General features: G+C 39.1%; 1 non-coding gene across 1 annotated transcript; it reads left to right on the forward strand.

Moving 5' to 3' along the window:
• The first annotated feature begins 10,964 nt into the window (after window positions 1-10,964).
• TRNAA-CGC (transfer RNA alanine (anticodon CGC)) lies at window positions 10,965-11,036 on the forward strand. Its single transcript has one exon. It is a non-coding gene; the product is annotated as a tRNA-Ala (tRNA).

An 11,036-nucleotide genomic window follows, 5' to 3' on the forward strand; every position in this document is an offset into this window, starting at 1 on the left:
GAATCTTATAAGATTAACTTGTGTATCATTTTAAAAAATAATTTTTGAATATTTATTGTGTACATATTATTTTTCCAGTTTTGAATTTTAGGCTTTTTTTGCATGAGGCTAATATTGGTGATGATGACTTTAAACTCTTGGTACCATACTAGGAACTTTACATAGTATCTCTAATTCTCAACCTTGCAAGATAGGTGATACTATTATGATTTCGAGGTTGATAAAATGGAATCAGCCACTATACTCATAACAATAGTAAATGTGGAACCAGGATTCCAATCTAGGTCTTTGTTAAACCACAGTTAAAAAGATTCTCATTTTTCTTGTGGTAGATGGTGATAAAAAGGAGTAGGCAGAATGTACATAATTAAAAAAGTAAAAGGGTGAGTAAAAATTTGATTGTAGTTTAATTTATCCTGAATCAGCCTATAAAGTATTTAAGATTGATGAATCTTTTAAATATGTGCTTTGAAATTAAATATAAAACAAACCAAGAAAGTTATTTCAAAATACTGATACTTTCATTGAATTGTTAGAAAGTCATTTTTTATGTTGAAGTTCATTAAAAAAAATCCATTGGGGTGGAGACAAGATGGCTGACTGAAGCCAGCTTTCCACAGAGGCTCCCATCCAGAAGGAGAGTTAAAGGGCAAAAATTTAGCAAGTAATATGGTGCATTAAAGCTGTGCCAAGAGAGAAGGTTGAAGAACGCACATCTGCTGAGGTGAGCTGCGACCCCAGGGATACAAACAAAAGGTACAAAATACATTATCAAGTGGATGGGAGTTCCCTCCCCCATGAGAACGGCTTGGAGTACCCCATAAACAAACAAGCAGAGTTCAACAGTCCTCCCATTATACTCCACGGGAGAGACCCTCTAAAAACTGGACCTACTTCCCTTACTAGGATGCCATGGTGCTCTCCTGCCAGGCATAAAACTGTGTAAAATTGTATATATTCTCTACCTGCCATTCTGAGCTCCCAGCACTCCCCTCCACTCTCACTCTGAGATCTGGAGGCCTGTCACCCAGGAGTCCAGATTCTTGGATGATTTCTTAAGGGGTGGACAGGGTCTGGACTGCAGCTGGTAAGTGCTGATTCTGTGGCACGGGAGTGAGGAGAAAACCATTGGCTAAGAGGGAACCATGCTGAAGTGATGGTGCCCCGAGGCACAGAGCAGCAGTCGTTTTTGGCAACAATAGGGCTCACTCCCGGATATTCTGGAGTCACACCCCTGTCTCTCTGGGCAACCAGAGGAGGCTGGGCATCTTCTCAGGTGGCAACCACTGGCAGAGCAGATCTGGGATGGAAACGCAGGCCCCATGAGTAAAGGGTTTGCCTGAGGCGGTACCAGCCTGGGTGGAGTGCGGGGACTAGAAAATGCAGGTGCAGTGCCTGCTGACTTCCAGGGTGGGGCTGACCCAGAGGACCCCTTTACTGAGCCTAAGATGCACCCAGCCCCGAGGGGATCATCAGCCTAGACAAAGGAGGGCAGGAGGCTAGAACTGACAGCTAATGGTGCTGCGAATACAAACCTGCAGCAACAAAGACAGGGCCTGAGGTGCAGGTTCTGTGAACTCAACACAGCCTCTCTTCTGCAGGGGAATTTAGCCAGGACAGAAACAAATTCCACAAAGTAACATCAATCAGGGATGGGGCTGGAACTGAGTGAACACCCCCAGCCTTCATCAAGCACCCGAGGTTGTCAGGCTGCACCTCCCCCTGCCGGATAGAGGCAGAGAGCAGTGGCCTGGCTGAGGAGACATAGATTTCCTTGTGATTCAGGCAGGTGCAAACCCCTGGAGTATCTGCTCAGTGGCGGCAACTGGGTCACAGCCCTGCAGGGTTATCAGTGACTGGGTGCAACAGAGGTGCAAGGTGGGGAAGGAGGCATCAACCTTCCCAGACTAATCTATTTGCTGGGTGGGTCCTTCTGACCTCACAGAGCAAGGGAGCAAGTCATATTTGAGTTGTCAGCAGACCCCTGCGATCTAGTGGCCAGAGGCCATTTAAACTCTTCCACCTGAGACAGGTGTTGATTGAGACAATTGATTTGGACCTTTTAAACTGAGCCAATTGCCGAGGACTATCCACCACTTGGCAATTGTATCCTTGTAGGAAGGTTTAATTTTCCTTTTCCAATTGTTGCCTGTGGGTGGCAGCGTGACTTATTTCCTAGTATTTCTTGATACCTGAGACTTCAATCCAGAGTAACTGTTTCATTAAGGTCAGACAGAGACCAGCTGAAAAGAAGACAGAGCCACTTAGCCCCACCACACCAAACAGGTTCCCAGTTTCTCAGGCCATAGCACTATACAGATCCTCAGGCAAAGCTTTAGGGGAAAAGTCAAGTGATGTAAAATAATCATGGGGTGGAATCAGTGCAAAAACTCTGGTAACATGAATAACCAGAATAGATCAACCTCCCCTGCCCCACCCAAGATGTGGCAGATGTAACTGAGGATCCCATTCATAAACAGATGGCCGAGATGTCAGAAATTGAATTCAGAATTTGGATTGCAAACAAGATTAATAGAATGGAGGAAAATTTGGAATTAGAAATTTGAGGAGCAATTCAAAATTTGGAATTAGAAATTTGAGGAAAAATTCAAAAATTGTCTCAAAAATTCAACGAATTTAAGAAAAAAAACCAAAGATTTTGACACATTGAAGCAAGAATTTGCAGTCCTCAAAGATCTGAAAAGTACAGTAGAATCCCTCAGTAACAGAGTGGAGCAAGCAGAAGAAAAGATTGTTGACATTGAAGACAAAGCTTTTGAACATTCCCAAACTCTCAAAGAGAAAGAGAAATGGAGAGCAAAAATGAGTCATTCTCTCAGAGAGCTCTGGGATAATTCAAAAAAGGCTAATATTTGCCTCATTGGAATCCCTGAAAGCCATGAAGTGGCCTCGCAAGGCTCAGAGGCCCTTCTCCATAAAATTATGAAAGAGAATTTTCCAGACATGCCAAGAGATTCTGGAATTCAGATAGCAGACAGTTTCAGAACCCCAGAACGACTCAACCCAGATAAGACACCTCCCAGGCACATCATAATTAACTTCACTAAAGTTAATATGAATAAGAAAATTCTGAAAGTAGCCAGACATAAGAAAACCATTACCTACAAAGGGAAGACTATTAGAATGATTGCAGATCTCTCGGCTAAAACTTTTCAAGCCAGAAGAGGGTGGTCATTGACTTTTAATCTCCTGAAACAAAATAACTTTCAACTCAGGATCCTGTTTCCAGCTAAACTGAGTTTCATTTATGATGGAGAAATTAAATACTTTAATGACATTCACATGTTGAAGGAATTTGCCATAACCAAACCAGCTCTTCAGGATATTCTCAGACCTATCCTCCATAATGAGCAGCACAATACTCTACCACAAAAGTAAACTCACTCAGAAACTTTTGATCAAACTCCAACTTCCACAGTGGCAAAAGGATTTAAAATGTCCACTGGACTTTTGAAAAACTTGATACCCAAAATTTTACCAGACTTATCTATATTCTCCATTAATGTGAATGGCTTAAACTGTCCTCTATAGAAGCACAGGTTGGCTGACTGGATACAAAAATTCAGGCCATATATTTGCTGCATACAAGAATCACATATTACTTTAAAAGATAAATATAGACTCAGGGTGAAAGGATGGTTGTCCATATTTCAGGCAAATGGTAATCACAAAAAAGCAGGTGTTGCAATTCTATTTGCAGATACAATGGAATTTAAACCAACAAAAGGAAGGATAAGAATGGTCACTTCATATTTGTTAAGGGTAATACTCAATATGATGAGATTTCAATTATTAATATTTATGCACCCAACCAGAATGTGCCTCAATTTATAAGAAAAACTCTAACAGACATGAGCAACTTGATTTCCTCCAGCTCCATAATAGTTGGAGATTTCAACACTCCTTTGGCAGTGCTGGATAGATCCTCCAATAAGAAGCTGAGCAAAGAAATTTTAGATTTAAACCTAACCATCCAACATTTGGATTTAGCAGACATCTGCAGAACATTTCATCCCAACAAAACTGAATGCACATACTTCTCATCCATCCACAAAACATACTCCAAAATCAATCACATCTTAGGTCACAAGTTAACCTCAGTAAATTTAAAGGAATAGAAATTATTCCTTGCATCTTCTCGGACCACCATGCAATAAAAGTTGAACTCAGTAACAACAGGAATCTGCATACTTATACAAACACATGGAAGTTAAATAACCTTATGCTGAATGATAGCTGGGTCAGAGATGAGATTAAGAAGGAAATTGCCAAATTTTTGGAATAAAATGACAACAAAGACATGAATTATCAGAACCTCTGGGATACTGCAAAGGCAGTCCTAAAAGGGAAATTTATAGCGCTGCAAGCCTTCCTCAAGAGAACAGAAAGAGAGGAAGTTAACAACTTAATGGGACATCTCAAGCAACTGGAAAAGGAAGAACATTCCAACCCCAAACCCAGTAGAAGAAAAGAAATAACCAAAATTAGAGCAGAATTAAATGAAATTGAAATCAAAAGAATTATACAACAGATCAATAAATCAAAAAGCTGGTTTTTTGAAAAGGTCAATAAAATAGATAAACCTTTGGCTAACCTAACCAGGAAAAAAGAGTAAAATCTCTAATTTCATCAATCAGAAATGACAAAGACAAAATAACAACAGACTCCTCAGAAATTAAAAAAATCTTTAATGAATATTACAAGAAACTTTTTTCTTAGAAATACGAAAATGTGAAGAAAATTTTCCAATACTTGGAAGCACATCACCTTCCAAGACTTAGCCAGAATCAAGTGGAAATGTTGAACAGGCCTATATCAAGTTCTGAAATAGCATCAACCATACAAAAGCTCCCTAAAAAGAAAAGCCCAGGACCAGATAGCTTCACGTCAGAATTTTACCAAACCTTTAAAGAGGAACTAGTACCTATATTACTCAACCTGTTCCAAAGTATAGAAAAAGAAGGAAGACTACCTAACATGTTCTATGAAGCAAACATCACCCTGATCCTCAAACCAGGAAAAGACCCAACAAGAAAAGAAAATTATAGACCAATATCACTAATGAATAAAGATGCAAAAATATTCAACAAGATCCTAACAAACACAATCCAGCAACACATCAAACAAATTACACATCATGAACAAGTCGGTTTTATCCCATGGTCTCAAGGCTGGTTCAATATACGTAAATCTATAAGTATAATCAGCACATAAACAAATTAAAAACCAAAGACCATCTGATTCTCTCAATTGATGCAGAAAAAGCTTTTGATAATATCCAGCATCCCTTCATGATCAGAACACTTAAGAAAATTGGTATAGAAGGGACATCTCTTAAACTGATAGAGGCCATCAACAGCAAGCCCACAGCCAATATTGTATTGAATGGAGTTAAATTGGAATCATTTCCACTCAGTTCAGGAACCAGACAAGACTGCCCATTCTCTCCACTGCTCTTTAACATTGTAATGGAAGTTTTAGCCATCGCGATTAGGGAAAAAAAGGTGATCAAGGGTATCCATATAGGGTCAGAAGAGATCAAACTTTTGCTCTTCGCAGATGATATGATTGTATATTTGGAAAACACCAGGGATTCTACTGCAAAACTCTTAGAAATGATCAAGGAACACAGCAGCATCTCAGGTTACAAAATCAACATTCATAAATCGGTAGCCTTTATATATACCAGCAATAGTCAAGCTGAAAAAACAGTTAAGGACTCTATTCCATTCACAGTAGTGCCAAACAAGATGAAATATTTGAGAGTTTATCTAACAAAGAACATGAAAGATCTCTATAAAGAGAACTATGAAACTCTAAGAAAAGAAATAGATGAAAATGTTAACAAATGGAAAAACATACCATGCTCATGGCTGGGAAGAATCAACATTGTTAAAATATCCATATTACCCAAAGCAATATACAATTTTAATGCACTCCCTATTAAAGCTCCACTGTCATACTTTAAAGATCTTGAAAAAATAATACTTCGTTTTATATGGAATCAGAAAAAACCTTGAATAGCCAAGACATTACTCAGAAATAAAAACAAAGCAGGAGGAACCACGCTACCAGACCTCAGACTATACTATAAATCGATAGTGATCAAAACAGCATGGTACTGGCACAAAAACAGAGAAGTAGATGTCTGAAACAGAATAGAGAACCGTTATTTGATCTTTAACAATCCAATTAAAAACATTCAGTGGGGAAAAAATTCCCTATTTAACAAATAGTGCTGGGTGAACTGGCTGGCAACCTGTAGAAGACTGAAACTGGACCACACCTTTCACCATTAACTAAGACAGACTCTCACTGGATTAAAGATTTAAACTTAAGACACGAAACTATAAAAATACTAGAAGAGAGTGCAGGGAAATCTCTTGAGGAAATCGGTCTGGGAGAATATTTTATGAGGAGGACCTCCCTGGGCAATTGAAGCAGCTTCAAAAATACACTACTGGACCTGATCAAACTAAAAAGCTTCTGCACAGCCAAGAACACAGTAAGTAAAGCAAGCAGATAGCCCTCAGAATGGGAGAAGATATTTGCAGGTTATGTCTCCGACAAAGGTTTAATAACCAGAATCCACAGAGAACTCAAGTGTATAAGCAAGAAAAGAACAAGTGATCCCATCGCAGGCTGGACAAGGGACTTGAAGAGAAACTTCTCTGAAGAAGACAGGCACATGGCCTATAGACATATGAAAAAATGCTCATCATCCTTAATTATCAGAGAAATGCAAATCAAAACTACTTTGAGATATCATCTAACTCCAGTAAGATTAGCCCATCTCACAAAATCCCAAGACCAGAGATGTTGGTGCGGATGTGGAGAAAAGGGAACACTTTACACTGCTGGTGGGAATGCAAATTAATATATTCCTTTTGGAAAGATGTTTGGAGAACACTTGGAGATCTAAAAATAGATCTGCCATTCAATACTATAATTCCTCTACTAGGTATATACCCAGAAAACCAAAAATTAATTGTAACAAAGATATTTGTACCAGAATGTCTATTGCAGCCCAATTCATAATTGCTAAGTCATGGAAAAAGCCCAAGTGCCCATCGATCCATGAATGGATTAATAAATTGTGGTATATGTACACCATGGAATATTATGCAGCCTTAAAGAAAGATGGAGACTTTACCTCTTTCATGTTTCCATGCATGGAGCTGGAACATATTCTTCTTAGTAAAGTATCTCAAGAATGGAAGAAAAAGTATCCAATGTAATCAGCCCTACTATGAAACTAATTTTTGGCTTTCATATGAAAGCTATAACCCAGTTATAACCTAAGAATATGGGGAAGGGGGAGAGGGAGGGGAGGGAGTGGGGATGATGGGCAGAGGGAGGGCGATTGGTGCATTTTACGGTGCATTTTACAAGGGTACATGTGAAACTTAGTAAATGTAGAATATAAATGTCTTAACACAATAACTAAGAAAATGCCAGGAAGGCTATGTTAACCAGTGTGATGAAAATGTGTCAGATGGTCTATAAAACCAGTGTATGGTGCCTCATGATCGCATTAATGTACACAGCTATGATTTAATAATAATATGAAAAAAATTAAAAAAAGAAGTCCCAAATGCAGGTTGTATAATTTTCAGAGTTGCTCAAGAAGTCTTTAACAATTACTTCCAAACCTAAAGAGGAAATGTTGATGGAACAGAAGTTAAGATTCCTTTTTCCAATTTCCAGGGAAAGGTGTTGGCAATCTTACTAGTAGGAACAAGATTATTTTACTGAAAAAACGAATTATGCATAGATGATAGAAAAGTCACAAATCCCAAAACTGGATTGAGGTGATGGCTACACAGTTCTGTAAGCTTACTAGAAATCCTTGAATTGTATACTCAAAATGGGTGAATTTTATGATATGTAAATTATATACCTTAATAAATAAAAATAAAAAATTTTAAAAATCCATTGCATATTGCAGCCAGCCTCTTGAATCTTAGGCACTTAGTGACTTTGCCATGCCCTGTGCTGCTTCTGCTGTCATCTTGTGTTCTTATAGAAGCCTGGCCTTTCATCCATCCAGAAATGCTAATGTCCTCCTGTTGGGCAAATGCCTTGCTATAGCTGGTGTACACTGAGAAGAGAGTCATGAGTGTTTTTTTTTGCTAAGATCATCTTGCTGCTTGTCCCTCCTCCAACCCCTCCCCCCAAATTAACCAATGGGCTAGTTGCCATGTCTAGTGTGATCTGTATTAAGGGAAATGTCATTAGTGAAAGGATGTGAAATGTCTCAGGGATTGCCTTTCAGTGACAACTCATGACCACCTAAAGAAGAGTTAGCACTTGTTGGACTACAAGTTAAGAACTTCCTTAAACGCATGCTGTGATTTTGCTCTGAGGGTCAAACAAAATACAGTTGACCTTTGAACAATGACTTAGGGTACAGACCTCCCTGCAAAGCTGAAAATCTGAGTAAACTTTTGACTTCTTCAAAAGTTATAACAACTTATTGTTGACCGGAATCTTTACTGATAATATCAACAGTGTATTTTGCATGTTACATGTATTACACTTTTTTCTTTTCTTTTCCTTACTTTATTGTAAGCATATTACATTCTTATTGTTACAAAATAAAATAAAAAGACAACATTGAAGTGGGTTCATGTATTTGAAGGAAATCACTGTGAAAGCATAGGGAGGAAAAGACATTAAAATCTCTTAATTATGTCCTAAGCAGTCAGGGGTGAGGTTTGACCCCATTTTGCAGAAGCAGTTTTCATAGTGTAGAAGCAAGTCCTTAGCAGTAGTTAAGCAGTAGTGGATCACTCACATTTTTTATGAGGAGACACAGCTTTATGGACTTCCCAGTTCATTCTAAAAGGCCAGTCCTGGACTCAACATACCATTAGGGACTCTCATTTGCCTTTTGCTGCATCCATTGATAGGTGCCAGCAGAGTCAGCAGCTGTAATGGCATACCTTCCATGTCACCTTCTTGAGGTCACTTTTATTTTTAATGGTCTTCATTTTTTTTAAGTAGCTTTATATTCACAGCAAAACTGAGTGGAAAATACAGAAATTTCCTATATATACTATAAGGTCCCAATCCCATACATGTGCAGCCTCTTCCACTATCAACATCCTCCAACATTTGTTGTAACTCATAAACCTATACTAACTCATCATTATCACCCAGAGTCCATGGTTTACATTACCAGTCACTCTTGATGTTGTACAATTAATGGGTTTTGACCAAGGTATAATGACATATATCTACCTTTATAGTATCATACAAAGTATTTTCACTGCCTTCCAAATGCTCTGTACTCCACATATTTATCTCTTCCCTTTAAAAACTTCTGGTCTTTTTACTGTCCCCATAGTTTTGCTTTTTCCACTACACCACACAGCTGGAATTATTCAGTACAATTGGCTTTTCAGATTGGCTTCTTACGATTAGTAATAAAAACTTAAATTTTTTCTGTATCTTTTCATGGCTTGATAGCTCATTTCTTTTTAGCACTCAATACTGTTCTGTTTGAATGTAGCACAGTTTATTTATCCATTCACCTGCTGAAAGACATCTTGGTAGTTTCCAAGTATGGCAATTATGAATAAAACTGCTATAAACATCCATGTGCAGCTTTGATGTCAACTTCTCCAGATAGACACTAAAGAGCTTGATTGCTGGATCCCATGGTATGAGTATGTTTAACTTGGCAAGAAACTGCCCAACTGTCTTCGGAAGTGGTTGTATCATTTTGACTTCCTGTTGTTCCACATTCTCCTCAGCATTTAGTGTCAGTGTTCTGGATTTGGGCTATTCTAACAGGTGTGTATAGTAAGTATCTTACTGTTTTAACTTGCATTTCCCTGATGACATGTGGTGTGGAGCATCTTTTCATATGCTTATTTGCTATCTGTGTATCTTCTTCGGGAATTGTTTGTTCACATTTTTTGTCTATTTAATCAGGTTGTTTGTTTTCTTATTGTTGAGCTTTAAGAGCTCTTTGTATATTTTGGGTACCAGTTCTTTACACATCAGAAATACGTTTTGGAAATATTTCCTCCCAGTCTGTGGCTTGTCTTCTTGGTCTCTTGAAAGTGTCTTTCCAGAGCAAACTTTTAAAATTGTAGTGAAGTCCACCTAATCAATTACTTCTTTCATTGATCATGCCTTTGGTGTCGTAACTTTACTTTTGAAGAGTAGCTATTCTCTGCTTTATAAGTTCTGAAACAAGAGACAGAACCTTTGTGTCCGTAGCTGCTCCAGGAAATATGAGGGCAGAGCGGCGCTGTCAGCTGATCTCAGCGGAGCAGCGGCAGCTGCAGGCCCTCTTAGCCTGCGCGGATCGTGGGTAAAGCCATATCGTCCAGGTTCGTCGTGCGGAGACTCAGAGAAGGGTAAAGTAAAGCTGATGCGTGGATCAAGAAAAGGGGGAAGCAATCACATGCACTTTCTTAAATTAGGATTCTTCGTGAAGCCACAGTTTCCAGATCAAGCGAATAAAGCTATGGTGTCGGGTGGGCTAGGTGGAGAAAGATCAGGGCAGGATTCTCACGTTTTCATCCTTCTGGACGATTTCTTCTCCAAGCAGGTCCAGGTGGAGAGCGACAGCTCCAAAGTTGCATTTGTCCCTTCAACCTACTCAGCTGCTAGGAATTTGGGCGCTGGGCTAGGAGAAAAACTTTCAAGGAGTCCTGAACAATACCTTAATTTTTTCCCCCTGGGATTCGATTGAGCCAACGCGAGAAGAACCACTTGTATGCCAAAACTATAAAATTCTATTCTGTTCTCAGTAACCACACGAGCTAGATGTTGTTGGGGTGTCCTGCAAGGAGTCTGCTCGGAGTGAGGCTGTAGGTGGAATTCATCATCAAGGCCTGCCACTCGCTGACTAAATGCAAAGTAATGATGTGAAGCACTTGGAATTTTTAAAAGGACAGGAAAGCTGCTACTTTATTGTTCCCATATCAGGGGATGTAGCTCAGTGGTAGAGCGCATGCTTCGCATGTATGAGGCCCCGGGTTCGATCCCCGGCATCTCCA

Source organism: Nycticebus coucang, chromosome 9 (assembly GCF_027406575.1).
Source record: "Nycticebus coucang isolate mNycCou1 chromosome 9, mNycCou1.pri, whole genome shotgun sequence".
NCBI classification, from domain to species: Eukaryota; Metazoa; Chordata; class Mammalia; order Primates; family Lorisidae; genus Nycticebus; species Nycticebus coucang.